The sequence below is a fragment of the Canis lupus genome, chromosome 4 (genome assembly GCF_011100685.1).
Source record: "Canis lupus familiaris isolate Mischka breed German Shepherd chromosome 4, alternate assembly UU_Cfam_GSD_1.0, whole genome shotgun sequence".
NCBI classification, from domain to species: Eukaryota; Metazoa; Chordata; class Mammalia; order Carnivora; family Canidae; genus Canis; species Canis lupus.
Window position 1 is genome coordinate 25,032,566 of NC_049225.1, and position 23,849 is coordinate 25,056,414.

The following is a 23,849-nucleotide window of genomic DNA, read 5'->3' on the forward strand; positions in this document are numbered from 1 at the left end:
CCCCCCGGGGGAGCCGGAAGCCTCGCGACCTGCGGGTTTGTCCCAGAGCCGGCCCTGCGCGGGCTCGGAACGTGCGTGCTGCGTGCGTGGGCCGGGGGCGCCGCGCGGTCGGGCCCGCAGAGTTTTCCCGCGGCCCTTCGCCCCCGGCCCCGCTGCCGCCCTGTGGAGAGAGCGCCAAGGTCAAAAAGTCGCTGTCAGGCCGCACCCGCCTGTGCGGGGCGCGCTCTCTCAGCAGCCTTCCCTCTGGGAGCTGATAGTCTAGACCTGGCTAAGCCTCAGGGCCATTATTAGATAAAACCCTTCAGGCACGGTTTGCTCAGGGAGACCAGGCCGGGGCCGAGGATGCAGGTGGGACTCTGCCTTCCTGCCCCTCCCGCCTTGGAGAGGAGAGACCGTCCTTTCTCTCTCAGGCCAGTAATGAGAGGGCTGAGGTGGGACCCATCACCGAGGTTTTGTGTGGTTGTGGGCCCGAGGAGCAAGCGGAAGGAAGGAGAAAGTATCCCCATTTTCTTGCAGGGCCCCCTGTATATTTTCATTTCATGGCACTCACCACATTTTGTAATGATATGTTTTAATTTACTGCTGTGAGAGGCGGTAGAGCTAGAATGTGGTCGTCCAGACACTGGATTCTGATGTCAGACTGCCTGCTTGGATCTCCGGGCAACTCTTTGACCAGCCGTGTGATGTTGGGCAAGTCACTTCATCTTTGTGTGTGTCAGTACGTTATCTGAAAACTGAGAAGAATGGTAGCACCTACCTCACAGGATTGTGAGTATTAAACAGGCCAAATCACATAAAGCAGCTTGAGTAGCTCCTGGCATCTAATTAGAACAGAGGTAGCTATTATTATTTGTTTAATATTTGCCTTCCCACTAAATTGTAGGCTCCAATAGAGCAGGGCCTTTGCCTCCTCTGTTCACCATTGTATACTTAGCCCTAGTCCCTCAGTAAACATTTGTGGAATGAAGGGACTACTTGGGGCCCTGGCAAGGGGAGTTACCACCCCTTCCTCTGTCCCCACTATCAGAGGACAGTAGGAACTGAGGCACATTAACTGTCTCCGTGGAGGAGAAATGAGCTGGGCGGGTTCCCAAGCTGCCCTGCCCAGGCAGCTGTACCCCAAGTCAGGGGCCAGCCCCAACTGGGCAAGATGGAGTTGGGCCAACTGCTGCGGCTCAGTCTTGATTACAGCAGGACGCCCACTGGGAGTCAGGCCTCCATTGTCAGCGGGCTGGCTCACCGAGAAGGCAGCTGAGAGGCTCCCAGGCTCCCAGGCTGCCTCCCTGAGGGGGTGGGTGGAGCAAAGCTCCCAGGGAAGGCTCCCCTCCTTTCCTCACCCAACAGCCCTGAGAGCTGGGGAGAACCAGACTGCCCAGTGGGGGCGATTAAGGGAATAGGAGAGGAAAAGCTTTAACAGATTGCCTGGGAGGAGGGCACAGAGGGCCAGCCAGAGGAAGGGGCTGAGGTGAACAGATCACCATGCCCCACCCCTCCCCAGGGCAACAGGAAGTGAAGCGCTGGGGAGTAAGGCCACTTCCTATCTCAAAGCACTGGGGTGAGAGCCTGAGCTCCAAGTCCCAGCGTGGGGCAAGGCCGTGAGATTATCTGTGGGGATGACAGTCCTGAATTTCTGTCATCCACCTTAAAGGCAGAAGTGATGTCTAGTCTGCACTCCAGAAATAGGGGCTGCATATTAGTCATCCATGTGCCCTTCCGAGCCCTCAGGACAGCTTGGCTCCTGCCCTCCTCATGCTGAAACTTTGTATTCATTAACGTCAGGGGCAGCGAGAAGATGGAGGGAGATCAGAACAAGCTAGGGCTGGTGTGAAGTCCCCTAGGGTATCCCAGGGAAAAAAATGTAAAATCAGGACTACAACTCCCAGGTACCCACTGTGAGGGGGGCTATCTTCCTTACTGAGGGTGAGCCTTCTATGCTGGGTATTTGAGGGTAACCTTATAAAGCTCTTCTCATTGAATGTCTGGGCAAAAGGAAGAATGATGAGAAAAATAGTGGGGGAAAGCCTGGGGAATGACTCACACTACCATGTAAGTGGAACTAGCTGCCTTTCAACGAATGTTTATCGACTGCCTACTATGTGCTTGGCGATGCCTCTCATTTTGAGAAACGTCCAAATAAAGTGGAAAGTTAGGCTTTACAATTACAACAAAACTCAAATCACTCTCTCCTTTTTCCTTTCTATGTCTACTTCGCTTCTCCCTCTCTCACTACTTCTGTCAACTGGTCAGACTCTGACGTGGCCAGAGTGGCAATGTGGAGCCTAGAGACACCTTTGTGTGCACACACAAACACACACCCTCCTGATCCCCACTGCTGTAGTACCCACACAACCTCCAGCTATCCCACAGCAATTAGAGGGAAGCTACATATAAATAATAACGAGTTCACTAGCTCCCTGCGCATCAGTATCTATGGCAACCTCATGGGGTCCTAGAGCTGCGCTGCTTCGGTTGCAGCCAGTCCCCTGGGCAGCACCAGCACTCAGGCTGTGCCCACAGCGCAGGGAATGGGAAATCACACAGGAAATTGATGCTCTGGTAATCACCAGAGGGGCTCCACTGGGTGGGACCCTCTGTCATTCTTCCCATCCCTCTCCTTGAAGTCTCCAAAAATTACACCACAGGATTTGCCCCATGAATTCAAGAAGCTTCCCTCCCAAATTTTCAAAAGCAATTTTAGAGTATAAAGGTACTTATTCTTCAGACCTGAGGAAAATGGGGCAATTGAAAGTGAGGTGCTTTAAATGCAAGGGGGATGACACTCTTGGAAACAGAATAATTACCTGCTTGTTGGAGGATGTTGTAAAATAAATTTGGGAAAGATTTAGTCTTGTGCCCATGAGGGGCTTTCAATCCACATTCCACAGAAACCTACAGGTTACAGGTCATGCCTCAGCAGCTGCTCAACATATATATTGGGGTTCCGCATAAGATTTTGTTGAAGAAGAATCTCTGGCTAAAAAAATGTTCCTGAAAGAAGTTTGAAACTCACAGCAGTGGCTTCTAAAGTCCCCTCCAACTCTAAGGTTCTAATGCTAGTTTTGGAGAATTCTGGGTGGTGAGGTCATGGCCTCTCTCCAAGGACTCTGAGGAAATTATTAGTGGTGAGGTACTTGAAACTAGTAACAAAATATGACAATGAGGATAAGAGTGAGAAAGGAGTACCTGGGTGGCTCTGCCAGTTAAGCCTCTACCTTCAGCTCAGGTCATGATCCTTCAGGGTCCTGAGATAGAGCCCCACATCTGCATTTGGCTGTCTACTCAGCGGGGAGTCTGCTTCTCCCTCTCTCTCTGCCCCTCCCCCTGCTTGTGCGCGCGGGCGTGCGTGCTCTCTCGCTCTCTCAAATAAATGAAATTTTCTTTTTTAAAAAAGAAGAGTGAGGGATCCCTGGGTGGCGCAGCGGTTTGGCGCCTGCCTTTGGCCCAGGGCGTGATCCTGGAGACCCGGGATCGAATCCCACGTCGGGCTCCTGGTGCATGGAGCCTGCTTCTCCCTCTGCCTGTGTCTCTGCCTCTCTCTCTCTCTCTCTCTCTGTGACTATCATAAATAAATAAAAATTAAAAATAAATTTAAAAAAAAAGAGTGAGAAAGACAAATGAAAACTCTTAAATTTCTTTTTTCAGTTTTATTTGTTTAAGTAATCGCTACACCCAGAGTGGTAAATGGCATGGGGGCTTCAATTCAGATGTGCTCATACCATCAATGGGATCTACATTGGTATCTTAAACCCAAGGTGTGGCTTTATCGCCATCTAATCTGATTCCTGAATCCAGACACTTACTCAATGGAGATACTCATTCATTCATTTCTTTAATTTTTTTTATCACATCTGTTCCAGTCACATGGAAACCTAAGAGAACGATTTGACAAAATTCTTGCCCTCGTGTAACCAGCACCCACTCAAATTCACGACCCTGACTGAGATCAAGAGTCGCATGCTCTTCCAACTGAGCTAGGCAGACACCCTGACAAATGAAAACATTTAAATAAACAAGTTCTAAACTAGGGGGCCTAGTGAGGGATGCCCCTTTCTCCCCTGGAAGACACATCAAATCACAACCATGCACAGAATAGTTGATATGCCCCATCCTCAGTAACTATTTCCAACAGCGATTGTCCTTAGTGAGAGTGTTTTCCCATCCCTGCTGTGTTGAAGAGCTGAAAAAAAGGATTAGAAACCACAGATTTAACCCATAACTACAGTACTTCTTAAAAGAGGAGCTGAGGAATTTTAAATGAGGGGCTGAGCTCTGAAGAATTGGGCATAGGGGCTGAGATGTTGGGTTGAGAGGCTGAGGACATTCAGGGTGAGGTCTAAAAACTTTGATGTGAGGAACTGAAGTGTCTGAGGTGCTGGGAATGAGCTGAGTTCAGAATTTTGGATAAGTTGTAGGAGTATATAATGTGAGGAACAGTGGTATTTGGAGGGAGGGGCTGAGGGACTAACAGGGAGAAATTTCCTTCCATTTTCAAGCTAGAGGATTGGTTCCAAAGGGCAGTCTGGTTTCCGCCTTCCCATCCTCAGTCCAGGTCAGGGCTCTCTCTGCCTCTCCACTGCTCCACCATCCCACTAGAGACTGTGCACTCCTTGAATACAGGGGGGTACCTTATCTTTCTCCTTGTATCCTTTTTTATTTTTTAAGATTTTATTTATTCATGAGACACACACACACACAGAGGCAGAGGGAGAAGCAGGCTCCATGCAGGGAGCCCGACGTGGGACTCAATCCCAGGACCCCAGGATCACGCCCTGGGCTGAAGGCGGCGCTAAACCGCTGAGCCACCCGGGCTGCCCTCTCCTTGTATCCTTAACACGTAGCACAAAGCCTGGCATATAGTAGGTGCTCAATAATCATTTGTAGAATGAGTGGAGTATTGGGACACAAGACTGAGATATTTAGGACCAAGAGGGAGCACCAGCAGAGAGGTGACAAAAACTGTCATGAGAGAAAGAAGAGAGATACTGAGGTAGGGCCCGGCTGCCTGCACCTGTGGGGTGGTCAGGGCACGGAGTGGCAGGTGGGGCCCCCTGGTGGGCAGATCTGAGGCGTACAAAGTGCTAGAGGGAGGAGCGGGAGAGCCAGAGGAAAGTGAATGAGAAAGGTGTGGTGAAGATAATAAAACCACCATTGTAGCTAACCTTTAGGGAGAGCTTCCTATAAGAAAGGTGGAGGCATTGAGTACTCTATTCCATTTAATCCTCGCCACCACACTCTGAGTGTAGGGGCCATCAGCCCCATTTTGCCAAAGAGGAAACTAGAGTTTAGAAAAGCAAAGTAGGGACACCTGGCTGGCTCAACTGATAGAGCATCTGACTCTTGATCTCAGGGTACTGAGTTTGAGCCCCACATTGGGTGTAGAGATTACTTAAAAAAAAAAAAAAATAGAAAAGGAAAACAACTTGCCTAAGAGCAAACAACTAACATGTTGCTGGGGATAATGTGACTGAAGAAAAGTGAATAGAAATGGATATTGAGGTGAGGGAGTGGTAAATGGCATGGGGGGTTCAATTCAGGTGTGCTGGTACCAGCAATGGGATGGATCTACATTGGTATTTTAAACCCAAGGTGGCTTTATCACCATCTAATCTGATTTCTGAATCAGATTAGACACTTACTCAATGGAGATACTCATACATTATTTCTTTAATTTTTGGATCACATCTGTTCCAGTCACATGGAAACCTAAGAGAACAATTTGACAAAATTCTTGCCCTCGTGTAGCCAGCAAGCAATGAACCTAGAAAGTGGTCCTTTTAGCCTGCAGCATGTTCTAGAGAGAACATAAAATAAAGCAATGAGATTGAGTGGAGAGGAATAGAGAATTCCTTTAACTGAGGCACTCAGACATGGCTGCCCTTGGAAAGAGACATTCAAGGGACACCTAAATGATAGTGTCCTTATGGTAGGAGGAGGTAGTCATTGGAGGTATGGGACAAGAGCAGCCATGGTGGAAGGAACTGCAGTAAAGGCCTGAGATAAAAATGGTCATGGTATATTTGAGGGGTGGAAAGAAGGCCTATGTGGCAGGAACAGAGTGGGCAAGTGGGAAGCCATAGGCTAACAGGACCTGGAGGCCCCAATAAACTCCATCGTCCTGGTACAACCACCCTGAGGCTCCTTCCTAACGTGCATCACAGGGAGTCCACAGGGCAGGCTGCCTCCATGTTCACAAAGGAACGCCAGCTGAAACCCCAGCTTAATACCAGAAGATACCTTCATCCAGGGTGGACATCAAAATGGGCCCAAAGCTGGAAGTGACACTGTTCCTTGTCTAACAAAAAGGAGGTGCTGGAGGTGAGTTCAGGGTGACCTCTTAGTGCTTGTGGGGCTTGGGGGGTGCTATGCTGAGAGGTTCTGCAGAGAGAGGCAATGTCCCCTCAGTCCATTTAGGTAACCATCTCACTGCCCTGGGTAAGCTTTGGTCCCAACTCTTATAGGGGATAAAAATATGGGCCAGAGATAGGCCCTGCCTTAAAGCAGCCTTACTCACTGGAGGCAAGAAGATAAGCACGATAATAAAACAATGATACGAGAAAAGATTAGTACCATAGTAAAAATGGCTGCCTGACTCACATTTCCCTCCCCTTGCCTAACCTCAGTTCTCTGTTCAGGTGTCACTTCCTCAGAGTAGCTTTTCCCTGACCTCTTGGCCAGATCAGATCCCTGAATGACAACCCCCAAAGTTCCATCCACCACTTCTTCAAAGCACTTGTCCCAAGTGTAATCTTACATGTGTTTGTGTGACTAAAGACTTCATGAGGTTAGGGTCTGTGTCTCTTTATGTTCATCCTGGTATCCTCTAAAGTGCCTGGGATATAGCAGGTACTCAGTAAATGCACGAGGGTAAAAGTAAAGAACTATGGGACTTTTAATGGGGAAACAATCAGATCAGTTGGAACAATTGGAAAACCTGGAGGAGATGAAAGGAGGGGAAGGATATTGGCAGATGGAATTGTGGGTGAGGAGTCACTGCTAGTAGAGAAAAGAGTGTGAGTCAGGCCCTGAGATACTGAGGGATAGGCAGGTGTTTGGGGAAACTGGGTGGTCAGGTGAGCTAGAAGGGAGGAAAAGAATAGAAATCTGGGGACCAGCCAGATGTTAATAGTATTTGGCTCTGGGCCAGGCAGGGATGGGTTTCAGGAAGGACCAACGCCCAACTTTCTGACCAGACTAGGTCCAGAGGTTCTTAGATCCCAGATCTTGGCTAGAGATACTATTTACCAGATATTCCCACTTGAATGTCCTGCTATCTCCCCAAATTCAATATGATCCAAATCCAAATTAATCAGATTGAGAGACAGTATAATATGGTAGTTAGAACAATGAAGCCAAATCCTGGCCTTTTACTAACTATGGGAGTCTGCACATTTTATGGCTTCTCTGTGTCTCAGTTTTCTTATCTGCAAAGTAGGTATAATAATAATAGCACTTACCCTATAGGGGTTTATGAGGAGTGCATGAGAAACATAAAACAGTGCCTTGCATATTTAAGGGCTTAATAAAAATTAACTGTTATAATTGTTTCTCTTGCCTTGCCTATTTTTTTCCTCCAATTCCTTTAGCTCTGATGGTAACATGACTCTCCTGCCAATGACTTATGTTCAGAATCTCCAAGTCGACTTTGTTTTTGTTTTTGTTTTTTAAGACTTTATTTATTTATTCATGAGAGACACAGAGAGAGAGAGAGAGGCAGAGACACAGGCAGAGGGAGAAGCAGGCTCCATGCAGGGAGCCCAAGGTGGGACTCGATCCTGGGACTCCAGGATCACACCCTGGGCTGAAGGTGGCGCTAAACCGCTGAGCATCCTCCCCCACCCCCGGGCTGCCCTCCAAGTCAACTCTGACTCATCCCTTATCTCACTTAGAAAGCAGAGCCAGGTTTGAATTCTACCACTCACACTAGTTGTATGACCTTGGGCAAGTTACTTAAACTTCTTGAGCTTCATGTTCCTCGCTGGTAAAATAAAGATGTAATTTTCACTCCAGGGTTGCTGTAACAATTTAGTGATAATATTTGTATGTTAGTGGCTCAATTCCTGATGCTAAAGGAATGGTAGTTATTATTATTATCATCATGTATGCCATCAGGGATCAACACCAGTATGTCTTCCCCTTTAAATGTCTTTGAATCCATTCCTTCCTCTGTATTTTCCTCCCACCACCCTAGACTTGGCCTACCTCACTCTCCAGAGTTACTGCAGTAGCTCTCCTACCTTTGCCAACTTCATTTTATACTTCACTTTTCTTTCTCTCTCTTTCTTTTTAGAAATATTGGTTGAACACCTACTTTTTTTCAGGGCACTGTCTCAGTGCTGGGAGTAGAGCAGTGGAAAAAATAGATGCTGTCCTTGCCTTCGGGAAGCCTACTTTCTGGTGAGAGGCACAAACTATAAACAAATACTTAGTATACCAGGTGGTAATAAATGCTATGAAGGAAATCAAAGTTGGGGAAAGGGATAGAGGTGCTATTTAATGTAGGGTAATCAGGGAAGGCCCCTCTGCTAAGATGAGTATATATGCAGAGATCTACGGGAAATAATATCACTTTCAGTACATCATCACATCTTTGCTGAAATGCTCTTTCTTTCAGAATTAAGTATGGATGCTCATTTAGAACTTTCTAGATCCTCTGTAATTCTAGCCAGTTTTGTGATTTCATACCATTCCCATAATGCCCTTGCTTCTATAGACATGATTAACATGTTAAGTATGTACATTGTTAGATATACAGTATTTATCTCTGATTGTGGTATCAGTGTGGACTTTTCCCTCTTCCTTAAGTGTGCTTTCTAAATTTTATGATGAACATGGATTACTTGAATAACAGCAAGAAACATAATGCCGTATTTTCTCCTCATCATCTTATTATAATCTACATATAACACTGCAAGGTAAATTTTATATCCCCATTTTACAGATGAGAAAACTGAGGCATAGAGAAGTGAAGCTGATCCTCTAAACTCAGCTCTTGAAATGTCTGGCACCCAATTTCAGGCTCACTGTGTGCTTATTTTAAGCTTCAGTTTGCCTTCTCGGTTAGAGCATAGGTTTCTTAAGGGCAGAGATCTTGCTTATTCCCATATCTCCCTCTTTCTCCTTCTCATGCTTTTATCAGACTACTATGTACTGTACATAATGGGTGTTTTTTAATGGATTGGTCTGTTCCATGTCTGGTCTATTGTTACAATATGGTTTGTTGTCTTGCTGGTGGTGCTATTGTGTATGCTCTTGACCCTGGGCCCATGGGTGGAGAACCTGAAGATCCCCGGGGGCAGAGGTGAGGAAGCTGGACCTCCACCCACAAAAGGGCAGTGATTCTGCTTGTCCACTAGAGGCCGCAGTAAGCTTGGGTTTAGAGAGATGTCAGGGCTGTGGATTACTCAGCAGACCCCACCCCAGGAGTCATTCCCAGCACCAAGTCTGTCCTAGAGCCCTGGGCCCCGGAGACAGCCTATCAGTGTACCTGGCTTCAGTTTCTTCCAATAGATCATCAGATTCCCAGACCTGGAATGGTTAGCTCCAGAATAAAAGCTGCTGATGGCAGCTAGATAGCAGGACTATGCTGGCAGGCTCCAGATGCCCCTCAATTAGCCAAATCAACAAACACGCATGGAATACCCTGTGGATTGACTGCTGTGTACCACATAGCGTGCTAGACTCTGGGACTAGCTTGGTGAACAAGACAGACTCTATTCCTGCCCTCCCAGCCCTTATGATCTAAGGAGGTACGCAGACAAGCCTAAAAATATTGTATTGTGTGATGAGCTAACACGATTCCTGTTCCAGGGTTAGTTCTCCTTGGGTCTCATTTCAGTGTGGATTATCCCATGAGATATCTACCTGCTTTAGAGAAATGAAATAAATAAAAATGAGAGGCAGAGAAAAGAACCTTTGTCCACATTTGGAGGATCACTGTGGAGCCCCCTCCTCTCTCAAGGGAGAAAAGTTCCCAGGGCTCTTGGCAGATCTGAGGGTGTTTGGGTTGAGTGGGTGCTGGGGGCAGGGAGGTGCTGGGCCACTTCTCCACAGCTTTTCTTCTCTCCTTTCTCCAAGTGGCCTGGGAGCTTTGCTTGGGAAGGAAAGGAGAGTCCCCAGATTTTGGACTACCATACAGAGTGTGACGCGGACTGCTGGTTTTCTCACTGATTTTTCATAGCTTCTTTCTTTTCTTTGTTCCTTTTTTTCTCAGATTATCTGTCAATCAATGTATTTATCACATGAGTGTTATATCTCGGGTATTCCTTTTTGCCCAGAATCATGAAGTCAAGGAAGTTGCAACAGTTAGGGAGATAAGATAACTAGAGAGAGGGGACCAAAACACACTCATGCAATGCAGCGTTTTGACAAGTACAAATTGGTAGTTGCAGACACTCATTGCTGGGGTCGATCCCTAAGGCTGATGTGGTCTGGGGAGGCTTCCTTACTGGACAATGAGACCAGGGCCTTCTAGGATGAGTCTTCAATCTATCCTGGTAGGGTTTCGCTGGGGGAGATATCCTCAGAGAACAGAGGGGAGGATAAAACATCCCCCACGCCCCAGCTGTTCATTCCACTGTGCCTGGACAAGGGGCTCAGAGGCCCATGTGCTCAACATTCCTTAGAAGCAGCTTCTGAGTCAGAGCCCCAGAAACAGCTGAGGCAGCTTCAGGCTGGAGTCTTGGCTCTCTTTTCCCCTTTTCTGTCCAAAAGCAACTCCCTCCCTAGCTATTTGGATGTGACCAGAAACCCAAGCAGGGCTCTGGGGTAGCAGCCTGGCTCAGCCAGTCTATAAAGTGTATTTGGTCCCTGCATCCCCTCTAAGGCTGCAGCCCTTAGGTAAAGGTGTGTACCCAATGCCACCTCTGCCAGGAAGTCTGAGGGATGAGGAAGACTCACGCTGCTGTGCCTACAAGTCAAAGCCCCCAATGCAGCCATTGTTGAGCTCCCTCTGGTCAGGGGTCTTAACCAGGACTTGGCTTGAGTTAAGACAGCAGCATTCCCCAGGCAATCTGCCAGCACCTCCTCACTGCCTGGGCGTGGGGCCCAGGACATGCCAGGGCAATGCCAGAGAGCTGACTCAGGGGGCGGCATGAGGGAAACAGAAAAACCCTTCTCACCCACCAGCTAAGAGAGGAGATGAAGCTGCCCTGAGGCCTGCTGTGATTGCCCTTTAGTGCAGACCACCAACAGGCTCTGTGGGTAAGTCCACTCCTTAGCTACTGATCCATGAAGCACCACATTTCCCGGGGCCACCAGCAGAAAGCCAAGGCTCCCTCTCTCTCCTTTAGTTTCCCTTTTCCTATGAAGACCTCTAGATGTGTAAATCTAGGTTCCCAAACTCCTTCTGAAATTGATTTGGGCCCTGCCATCCTCACTTTCTTAAAACTGTGACCTTGAGTCACTTTGACTTTGGTGAGTTTTAGATTCCTTATATCTAAGGTGTGGGACAGGTAATACCTGTTTGCCCCATAGGACTATAGTAAGGATCAAATAAGATCCCTTCTATAAAGGGAACTTAATATAACTTTAGAGCACATTTATAATAAAGTATTATTATTGTCGGGGTTATTCCTAAAATGGGAATTACAGCTGCTGGTCCCTGAAGCTCAAAGTCCTCTTCTTTGCCTCTTTTGTCTGACAAGTTGTTCTAAAGTCAGTGCTGGAATCTTAACCCAGTCCAGATCCTCAGAAGCATCGACACAGGCTTTTCTGCCTGGTGCAATGGTGCCAACTTAGGGAAGCAGCACCAGCCCAGCTCTGTTAAACTGGTTCTTTCCCTTCTAATCAGACTTCTCCAGTCCAGTGTGCCTGCAGTGATGACAAAGGAACCTAAAATAGCTCAGGCTCTGCAAACACTGCTGGAGACAGCTTGGGGCATAAGGTGTTGCCTGTCACCCGTGAGCCTGTCCGGGCATCCCAGCCAGGTGCAGCCTTCAACCCTCCAGGGCCTGGTGTGTCTTCCTCTATGCAGTAGAGGATGACAGTGCCTCCTGTCAGCACTTTAGGTGGCTGAATTGGATGACTACCTAGAAAGTTGGCCTGGCAAGAGGTGCCAAGGGTGGGGGCTCACGGCAACCCCCCAACTGGCTCCTCACATGCACACTCTGGCTGCACCAAGAGGCCAGGCGAGTTAAGATGATGCAGAATGGCATCTGTCTTGTAGTCCCAGGAATGGTTGCTGACTGGGAACCAGGGGAGGTTCTGAGGACCCTGCAGCCAGCAGGCCCTGGCTTGTCACTCTTGCTGCAGAACCAGTTTGGTATAGGCGGCTGCTGGGCCTGCCTCTGCTCTGAGACTTTGCACGGGCCCTCGTGTATTCAAATGAAGAGGCATGCCGGGAGCCCTGGGCAAGAGCTCCCGACCTGACTGCACAGCAGCATTCCTTATGGTGGAATTCCCAGTATCTTAAGCAGTCATTTTCATGTAGCACTAGTCTTACCCTTAGAACTTTCTCATCCAACTTTGTCTTAAACACTTTTCCTTTCCTGGGTGATTGTTATAAGAAAGATGAAGTCTTAGTTTATGTCAGGAATTCCAAACCGCTGGTCTGTTGGCTAAATCCAACCCATAAACTTGTTTCTGTTGACTTGCACAGTTTTAATTGGGAAGTTTTGACATTAAAAAAAAAAATCCAGGGGCACCAGGGTGGCTCAGCGGTTGAGCATCTGCCTTTTTGGCTCAGGTCATGATCCCGGGGTCCTGGGACTGAGTCCTGCAGGTTCCCCATGGGGAGACTTCTTCTCCCTCTGTCTCTGTCTCTGCCTCCCTTTCTGTGTCTCTCATGAATAAATTAATAAAATCTTCAAAAAAAAAAATCTGGATTTCAGGGCACCTGGGTAACTCAGTTGGTTAAGCACCCGACTGAAACCTCTTGGTTTCAGCTTAGATTGTGATCTCAGGGCCATTAGATCGAGCCTGGTGTGGGGCTCTCACTCTGCATGGAGTCTGTATGTTATTCTTTCTCCCTCTCCCTCTGCCCCTCCCGCTCTCACTCTCTAAAATAAATAAATAAATCTTTTTAAAAAAATTCCAGGTTTCAAATATTTCTTAACATTTTGTGTTCTAGGTTGGTTTCTCCCAGAACAAGTCTTCAGTTTCAAATAGTTTACTTGGAAGGTGATCCTAGGAAACTCCAGTTAGGAAGTAGGAAAGTGGGACAGGGAAGGTAAGAGGTAAGGGTAAGGCTATTAAGGGAATTATCACCTGGGGCTTGATTCTTCTGGGGAACTCAGAGAAGCAGTGTAGAACAGGTCTCAAAGTTATCTCACCCGAGAGGCAAAGGCATTAGCATATTTACCCACCAAGCCCAGCAGTCACTGGCTGGGAGCTAGCTGCTCCAGTGTGGGAGAGAAGGGGCAGTGGTGGTATTAATTCATAAGGAATGTTCAGCCTGTTGTACGGTGGAAAAAAGTGGGCTCCAAAGGCCAGAAGAAGCTGGAACTGACAGCATCTGGTACGGTATGGAAAATCTAGCAAAACTGGTCCTCAGTTCTCACTCGGCAACAATTAGCAGGAGCTGAATGCCAGGTGCCCCATTAAACAAGACAAGAGCTCTTCTGTCTACCATAGTCATTACACTCCCTGCCCCACATTGTCCTACACTCCACCTGCTTTGCTCTTTACATTACTTGCTTAGCCTCTCGGGTGTTTGCATTTGTGACTCCTGGCTTATGTCTTTGTACAGGCTATTCAGAGCTAGAGCGGTGAATCCCATTGTTCATGTTTCCAATAACTTCTTTCTGTTTGTGTTAAAAATTTTCTGTTTCTCTAACCCTGTACTCTGAATTATTTAATTCTCTGAGTCTCAGACCACTTTACCTCGCATTGTATAACCTGCATCAGAGTGTGTAGGATAGGTCCTCACTTTGGGGGCTGACTTGGGGAGGCCCTTTGTTATCTCTTCAATATCAACCTAATTGGCTTTCAGTTCCTAAGATGTACTGAGCCCTTTTCTGCCTCTTGTCAATACCCCTGCCTGGAAAGTTGTTTTTTCCCTTTATGACGTGCTAATGAGGACTAAGCTTAAATGTCACCTCCTCGGTGAAGCCTTCCATATCACTCACTCCTCTACCCCTTACTAGGTTATGCCCTTCCACTGTGAATTCTCACAGTGCACTGTATTCCTCCTTAACATATTTAAAATAATTACATACACATGGTGTAATTTGTATTTATACTGGAGTCCCATCATTAATAAAGTTAATTTATGCAAACCCAACCATACATACTCAGTGGAAAGAGCAAGAAACAAAGACTTTCCTTCATTCATTTAAAATCACACTACATCATTAAAGCCAGATCTTGACATTTACTATCTTAGGGTGACACCCAAAGTGCAAAGAGAAATAGATGTTATTTCTTGGCTTTTGTGCTTCTAAATGCCAAGGTCCTGGCAATGTAAGGTATTTTCAAGAATAATTTTGCAATCTTTGCCTCATGGACTGATTTTAGAATCTGCCACCACCCACTAATACACACAAATGTAGAAGGTCGAAATCAACTGCATTATCTATCTCTCCCTCTAGACTGAGGCTCCGTGAGGACAGACAACATGCTTGCCTCCAACCATTACTGGATCCTCAGGGTCCGGCAAAGTGCTGGACACATAGTCGGTATTCAATAAATCTTTGTTGAATGGATGATGATGGGTAGGTGGTGGATGATGGAAGATGGGTGATAAGGAGGGATGATCAGAACTGTGAGAACCAACGCTGTTGTGCAGGACACACTTGAAGATGGGGTGATTCTTAATATGATGTAGCTACTTACCAGGCTGCAGGGAGGATGAAGGGATGAGCTTGCTGAACTACTGCATTTGGACTATCTACCTAAAGGCCTACACTTTTATAAGTCTCTGAGGATTTGTTAAGTCCTGTACTCTACTTTCCCCCAAACCAAATTCTCTGGATTAGAGCCTTATCCCAGGCAGTGTAGCCGCCTCTGAGTCACCGCACAGAACTGCTGTACCCCTCAGGGCTCAGACAGTGCACCATCCGGTGTGGATTCCTAGCCCAAATTAAAAACTCCACCCAACCCCCTACTGTGACCCTGCTCATGACTCCCTCCTTATTTTAGCCCCAAACTTTGTTTTGACCCCAACTGATCTCAATCACAGTTGTTTTTATAGTTCTTGTGCTGATCCCAACCTCGATTCCCACCTGGACCTTGACCTTGGCCTGGACATAGGCTTGCTTCTGATCCTGAGTACATTATACAGCCATGCTTTTTTGGTTGTTGTTATTTATAAAAATCTTTACACATAGTATTTAATTTGAAATTAACAACTCTATGTAATCATCTCCATTTTACAAATGAGGAAACCAAGAGGGTGGAAAATGCCTAAGGTCACACAGTTAGTAAATCGGGGATCCCAAATCAGATTCAGGTCTTCCTGCCCTAAATCCAGGGCTACAGGAGTGTGAGTCACTTAATGTCCAGATATAAGTCTTCATTGCCCTTGTGGCAAAGTAATCCTAGATAATCAAAGACCTCAAGGTACTGATAGTAGTCATAATAATAATAATTTTAACTTACTAGGCAATTTCTTTGTGACCAGCAAAGTGCTGAGAAGCTCTTCATACATTTTCTCATCTAATGCCCACCACAAGGCTACAGAGCTTGTAGCTCTGTTTTACAAGTAACCAAACCATGGCTTTCGGAGGTTAAGTAATTTGCCCAAGGTCACACAGCTAGTTAGAGACAAGCCAGAATATGGATTCAAGTCTCTCTGATTTTAAATGTATTTCACTTCAGGGATACCTGACTGGCTCAGTCAGTAGAAGATGTAACTCTTGATCTCAGGGTTATAAGTTAAAGCCCCACGTTGGGAGTAGAGGTTACTTAAAAAAAAAAAAAAATCTTCAAATGTAATTCACTTCAACCTTTACAAAGAAATGGGATAGCAACAGGAAGCAGCCAGGAATCTGAGTCTTGCAACCATGTACTCACCATACCTTTTGAGCCATAGTGCCAAATTCCAGGGTTTTGTGTGTTTTATCACCAAAACTGGGTCAAAAATGAGTCAAGTCTTGGTAGAACTGACTCACTGTGGTGTCTGTCAGCCCTAAGAGGAGACAGGAAGCCTCAGAGGGCAACAGCCAGATGACCACTGCAGAGTGGATGAAGGTCCCGGAAGCATCCACCACAAGCCCCACGGTGGTTAAACGTGGAAGTCCACGTGCCTGCCAAAGAAAAGACCCAGACCCCAGGCCCATTTAAAAAATTAGACCTGCCAATCCCCATTTCTTTCTCCGTACTCAGCCCTATTGCCTAACAGTGCTCCATTTTGGTCTTTTCTCTGTCTTTCATCTCTGACTCTCACACTTTATCCTTCTCCTTCATGGGCGGGCTCTTTGTTTCCATCTCAGGCCCCCATCCCCACCTCATCTCAAGACTCTGAATATCATTGATGCCACCTTCCCAAGCCCTGTTTCTCTGAATCCTATTCTCAGTGCCTGGTAGATCCCTGTGTCCCCCTCTTTTTTGGCAACCATTTTTTAGTAAAATATACATAAATGGTAAGATTTACCACTAATATATATCTTACCATAAATGGTAAGATTTAAAAGTATTAATTAAAAATAAATTTAAAAATTATTAATTAATTAATTAATTATTAGCGTGATGAAATATACATAACACTTACCTTTTTAACCATTTTTAAGTGTACAGTTCAGTGACATCAAATACTTGTGCTTTGTTTTATAACCATCATCACTATTCATTTTCAGAACTTTTTCAACATTCCAAATAGAAACTCTGTACTCATTAAATAACTCTGCATACCCTCTCCCCTCAATGCTGGTAGCCTCTATTCTACTTTTTTCTGTGTGAATTCTATTTTAAGCACCTCCCAGAAGTGGAATTCCATGATATATATGGCCTCTGTGTCCAGCTTATTTCACTAAATACAACATTCTCAAGCTTCATTCATGTTGTAGCATATATTCGAATTTCATTCGTTTTTAAGGTTGAATAATATTCCCTTGTATATATAGCATGCCACGTTTTGTTTACCCATTCATCTCTCGATGGACAGTTGAGTTGCTTTGCCTTTTGACTTCACCTATTGTGAATAATGTTGCAGTGAACATGGTGTACAAGTATTTGTTGGAGGCCCTGCTTTCAATTCTTTTGAGTATATACCTAGGAGTGGAATTACTCAATCATATGGTAATTCTGTTTAACTTTTTGAGGACCTGCCAAACTGTTTTTCATAGGGGCTGTACCATTTTACATTCCTACCAACAATACACAAGGGCTTTGATTTCTCTACATCCTTGCCAACACTTGTTATTTTCCACTTTTTTTTTTTTTTAATAATAGCCATCATAATGGGTATGAAGTGATATGTGAAATCCATTTTGAACACAGTGGTTCAACTATTCCAGATTCCTGGGGTCTGTTCTTCCCCCTGGGTTTCCCATGAACCTCCCCTGGCTGGCAGGATTAGTATTTCCCTGTGGCAGAGAAACCACCATTGCTGATGAGCAGTCAACACATGTCTTTCTTCCTCTGTCTTTCTTCCAAACTCTGACAAGGGCTGCCCATCTCTCTGCCTTTTGCTTATGGAAAGTTGGACTGAGAAATAACACAGGCTTTGGGAAGAATATGAATTCAATATCTTTAGGCCCACAGTCTTCTGAGCTCTTTTATTCATGTAGTCTTCCAGGCCAGAGGCCATTGGACTCCACAGGGACCGACTTTATAGGTTTGAACTGCCGCTGACCTCAGAACTAGAACAGTATCCAGATCCTAGGGCAAAATTGTTTCATGGTCTCATTAGGACCCAAGGGAACTGCTTATATTCTGGTTAAAACCCCCATACTATTTGAATCAAGCCCTTTCCTTTGCTGAGCCTAGTATTCGGTGGTTTAGGTCTCCAAGACAGATCCTGGGTGTGGTGATTCACCTCCTGCATAACCCTTATGACTCCTTGAGGGGAACTTGGAAACCTGGAATTTTGGTTGGGATTCCCAGTTCATATTCCCAGAACCCAGACTCTCTGGGGCAACATTTGTTTGTATTGTTTAATACTTACGTCCTCTCCATGGACTTCTGATGTCAAGAGCAGAGCACGTCAAACCTGGCCCCCATATGGTCATAAGTTCTGAGTTTTGTTACAGCTCCAGCCTTACTTCTTTGCTCATATTAGGTGCATGGTATATTTCTTTTTCTTTTGGTCTTTTCTGTCTTCTGTGAAAGCAGGTGGAAAAAACAGAGACCTACAGAGGGAAGTGATTCACCCTAGTGCATGGATGGAGTCAGCAATAGAGCTGGGAATGGAACTCCATTCTTTGACTCTGAAACCACAGCCCTCACTGTGGGCAGTCACCCTTTTCCTCAAGATAAAGCTCTCAGCTTATGCTCCACTATATGGCTTTTGTACTTGACAGGTGCCCCTGGGATTGGGCCGTGGGGCCCTCTACCCTCAATCTTCCCACTCTAACTCATGAGACTGTTATATTGACCTTCAAATATGGATTTTTATGGTATAGCCCTTGAAAGGAAGTTTCTAAGGCTCTTTCTAAAGCAAAACACATGACCTTCCAAGTTTGGAAACACAAAAAGTTCCTGAAGACCAAGAACGAGGCAATTGTAGCTCTCCTCTCTTCCCTTGCATTCTTACTTCCCCTTCACTGTCCTGTCATTTCAATTCTCCCTTCTGCTACCAGCACACAGTCCTAGAGGGTTATCATTTCCCCATTCCCTCCAGCCCAAGCCTAGACAAAACCCAAGTTACTCTCTTTTGCTTCTCTTATTTCAATTGAGACTGATAAGAGTTTTCAGCTTTACTAGAAACCTTATACATATCCTTGTTTAAGAACCTATAATGCCATGGGATGCCTGGGTGGCTCAGCTGTTGAGCATCTGCCTTTGGCTCAGGGTGTGATCCTGGAGTCGAGTCCTGCATCGGGCTCCCTGCATGGAGCCTGCTTCTCCCTCTGCCTGTGTCTCTGCCTCTCTCTCTGTGTCTCTCATGAATAAATAAATTAATTAAATCTTAAAAGAAAAAAAAAAAAAAAAGAACGTATAGTGCCTTGGGGCACCTGGGTGGCTCAGTTGGTTAGGCATCCAACTCTTGGTTTCTGTTCAAGTCATGATCTCAGTGTTATAATCTCAGGATCTTGAGATTGAGCTCTGCCTTGGGCTCTGTGTTTGGTGTAGAGCCTGCTTGGGATTCTCTCTCTCTCTGCAACTCCCCACCTTGCACTCTTTTTCCCTCTCTTTCTGGCTCAAAAAAAAAAAAAAGAAAAAAGAAAAAAAAAGAAAGAAAAGAAAAGAAAAGAAAAGAAAAGAAAAGAAAAGAAAAGAAAAAAAGAAAAGAAAAGAAAAGAAAACCGATAATGCTTTCCTAGAGTCTATGGTATCAAGTACAGACTTCCACCTAGCTTTTAAGATCTCTTACAATTAGACCTCATCCTTTCTAGCTCTACTTCTTTCTCACTACTCTTTGGTGTAAACTCTTCCTAATTGCACCAGATTTCTCACTGCTTATATACATGTGCACACACATACACACACATACACGTAGTTAAGGACTTATAAAACTTACTCTCCATAATATATAAAGTGTTTGTTCCAGCTTCTGTCATTTTCCAGGGCTCTTGTTTGGAACTTCTTTTTTCCCCGTGTCCTACCAATCCAACATGACACATCCTTTAGGATGTGTTCAGGCCTAGGACATCTCTAACTTCAGTGTGTCTGTTCTTGTCTTTACTGCAATTTTGGTTAGTGGTCAGATTGGTTCATGTTAACTTCTTAAAAAAATTATGATAAAAATACACATAAAACTTACCATCTTAACCATTTTTAAACATACAGTTCTGTAGTGTTAAGTATATTCCCCTTGCTGTGCAACTGATCTTTAGAACTTTATCTTACAAAAGTTAAACTTTATACCCATTCAAGAACAACTTCCCATTTCTCTCTCGTCCTATCATCTGGTAACTACCATTCTCCATTCCTATGAATTTGCCTACTTTGGATACCTCTTTATCTAAAGATATGTAGAATCACGTAGTATCTGTGGGGTTATTTTGACTGGTTTATTTCACTTATTATAATGTTCTCAAGATTCATCCATGTTGTAACATGTGGCAAGATTTCCTTCCTTTTTAAGACTGAAAAATATTCCAATTATATGTATGTACCACATTTTGCTTATCCATTCATCTGTCAATGGACACTTGGGTTGCTTCTACTTCTTGGCTATCGTGAATAGTACTGCTGTGACATGAGTGTGCAAACATCTCTTTGAGACCCTGTTTTCTTTTTTTTTATTTTTATTTTTTTATTTTATTTTATTTTATTTTTATTTATTTATGATAGGCACACAGTGAGAGAGAGAGAGAGGCAGAGACACAGGCAGAGGGAGAAGCAGGCTCCATGCACCGGAAGCCCGACGTGGGACTCGATCCCGGGTCTCCAGGATCGCGCCCTGGGCCAAAGGCAGGCGCCAAACCGCTGCGCCACCCAGGGATCCCGAGACCCTGTTTTCAATTCTTTTGGATATATACTCAGAATTGGGAATGTTGGATCATATGATAATTCTGTTTAATTTTTTTGAGGAACTACCATGATGTTTTCCATGGTGGCTGTACCATTTTACAATCTTACCAATGGTGCAAAAGTATTCTAATTTCTCCACAACTTGCCAACACTTGTTCTTTTCTTTTTTTGTAGTAACCATCTTGCTTAATGGTGTTTTGATTCCTGTATATTCATTTTGTCTTCCTTATCAGATTTTAAATTTCTTCAGGGCAGGATAACATAAGTTTTTCTGCATGCCCTCAGGGCCTAACCCAGCACTAGGTACACCTTAGGTATTTGAAAGTAATTTTTGGTTGATTGAATGAAATTAACAGCTTGAGTTGAGCTTAATTCTTTTATTTTTGAATTTGGGGTAGAATTTTCTTTGCAAACAGAAATAGCAGACTGTCACAATGGACTGAATAAATCCTTAGGATGTTATGCCGTGGAGCAGAGGGTCTGCTCAGGGAAAATGTTAGTGTTGCTTCCTTCTTGACTAAAAATACAAACATCATGGTCATCCCACAAGCTGCTGGGCCCATTGTTGCTGAGGATAGTTCCCACCCTCCCTGCAAAGGAAACCCAGTTTTACTCAGGTGGAACCAGAAGATCTTAGGTGAAAAAAAAAATTGAGAAGCTCAGAAGGGTGCCTGCCAGAGCAAGATCTGTCAGGAACTATCACAGAAAGTAAGTACAGATATTCTCAAGTCTGCTTTGTTCTCACCTCTACCCAGTTTCTCCCAATTTTCCTGAGGTCCTAGGGAACTAATTTTTCATCCACTGCTGTGACTTTGAGGGTTACTCTCATTCTCCAAACTCTTTCAATCTCTATAGAAAAGTCCCTCCATTAGCCATCCACTTGGCATTTTTAAAATGAAATGATCATTAGGATCTAAAAAAAGAACAAGACAAAAGTGCCGAAGCAATTAACTTTTTGAGAATAGATTCTTTAGAAAAGTCACCTCAGGCTGGCTGGGTTTGCACAAGACTCTCAGGTGTACATTCCCTTCTTGATTCATCCCTGTCTGAGAAATTCTGCCCAAAAGTTGGCCTTCCAGCCCTGGATCTTTCCCATCTCTACACTGGCCCTCATTTCAAAGGATAGAGTTGGAGTGAAAGCCCCAATAGATAGAAAGTTTGCGATTTAATTGGGCATTTCCCAGGTAAAAAAAAGTAAACCAACACTCCCCAGATATGCATGGACTGACATTTTCCCCAAACTTGTTTGGTGGTAAGAATCTTGTAAGATGCGTATTGAGAATCTGATTCCTAAGCCCCATTCTGGACCTAATGAATCAGAATTTCCAAGGAAGTAACCTAACATTCCATATTTTTTAAACCTTCCATCCAGGTGATTCTTATCATCAAACAAGGTCAGAAAACATAAAATTAGTGAATATTTTATATTACAGATTCCTAGGTACCTATTCAACACAGTACATTTTTCCCTCTGTGGGGGTGGGGGTGGTAAAGAGACAACACTATCATAGTGATAAACAACACAGGCTTCAGAATCAGAAACCTAGGTTTGACCTGCCATGTATTGGCATGACTATGTGACTTTAACTTCTCAGAGCCTTCATTTCCTTATCTGTAAGGTGGGGATGGTGTTGCATTTTTGTCATCGAGAATTAAATGAGATAATGTACATGGAACTATTACCCAATGCCTGCTAAATAAAATGCATGCTCAGTAAAGAGATGCTACTATTATTTTCCCACAGAAGAACCATAGAGCATTTTCATCATTTAATGATGGGTGAATGATGGTTATGAAAAGAGAGGACTGTCCATAGATGTTTCCAGAGATCCACATGGATACATAAGCATAGCCAGAAGACCCGGTGATCACTTCTCTGACTAGACCCAGCTGTGGCTGGCTATATTAAACAAAAGGAAAAACATCTTTATTAAAATCTAGCTCAAGCTAGGTAGGCAGGAACCAACACAGACATGACTTGGACAGCTGGGGCTACCCTGGGATGTCACCAGTGGTTAGAAGTAGGAAGATTCCCCAGGTATAAGGACAAGCATTCCTGCCTTCCTGAATAGAATGCAATACTTGGATCAGAGATAGTTCTCCACCTCTTGGAATCAAGCAGGTATGGGTATGAGTCCCAAGTCTGCCATCTACCTATAGCATGACCTTGGGTAAACTGCTTAATATCTACGAACCTCTGTTTTCTTATTTGTAACATGAAGAAAATAATAGTTTTCCTTAAAGGTTGTTGCTAAGATTGAAAAAAGAAATGAATGTTAAGCAAAAAAAGGAGCTTACTACCATTTATCTTTAACAATATCCTCTTGTAGGGAGCAGCCTCCCCCTCCTCCTCCTCCTCCTTCTTCTTCTTTTAATGATTCCTTTTCTTTTTTTTTTTTTTATTTATTTATTTATGATAGGCACACAGTGAGAGAGAGAGAGAGAGAGAGAGGCAGAGACACAGGCAGAGGGAGAAGCAGGCTCCATGCACTGGGAGCCCGACGTGGGATTCGATCCCGGATCTCCAGGATCGCGCCCTGGGCCAAAGGCAGGCGCCAAACCGCTGCGCCACCCAGGGATCCCCCCCCCCCTTTTTTTTAAGTAATCTCTTCACCCAACGTTGAGTTTGAATTCACAAGCTCCAGATCAAGAGTCAAATGCTCCTCTGACTGAGCCAGCCAGCCACCTCCAACCTTCCTCTTCTTTAACCACTGTCGCACTTTCCACCATCACTGCTCTCAGAGTAAAGAGAAGCCTCCCTACTTGTCTACCTTTATGCTGTTCTTTCACTCTGCAAACTCATCTATCTCAAGGGTTCTGCTTTGTCCCTGCTCTCTCCTCTCACAGACTTCCATACATTTTGTCCTATACAACTTCTGAAAGGATACTGACCTCCCCCGAGGGTTTGGCTGCCTCATCACACTGTTATCGATCACTGCTTAGAGGCGAGCAGCACCCTTCTGCAGGTGGGTAGGAAGGCGGAGAGACCGAGGGTGGGGGTTGAGGGTGGTCAGGAAGGGAGGAGTAAGGATTCAGACTGAGGAGGGGAGAGGGTGGAAATGTGTCATGAGTTTCCTCAAAATCGGCCCCAGCCCTCCTGAATTCTGAATCTCATCATTTTCAGTGAATGAATTCAGATGATTCACTTCCCCTCATTAGCCCTTTATTTTCCTCTCTGTGTAATGGAAAGGGAAGTGCTTGCACTTGCTTTAAAGACCGAGAAGCATATAGAATCCAGCTTGGAGGAGCCACGAGCACATGAAATTATACATCATTGGGGCTAGGGATATATGTTGGTTTTCTTCTGAGCAAAGTTTTTGAATAACTAACTCCTGGCT

General features: G+C 44.9%; 1 long non-coding RNA gene across 1 annotated transcript; it reads left to right on the top strand.

Annotated features, from left to right (window-relative positions):
- The first annotated feature begins 175 nt into the window (after positions 1–175).
- LOC111095488 lies at positions 176–22,994 on the top strand. Its single transcript, XR_005357967.1, has 3 exons — positions 176–768; positions 6,159–6,315; positions 22,932–22,994. It is a non-coding gene; the product is annotated as an uncharacterized LOC111095488 (long non-coding RNA).
- The last annotated feature ends 855 nt before the right edge of the window (positions 22,995–23,849 follow it).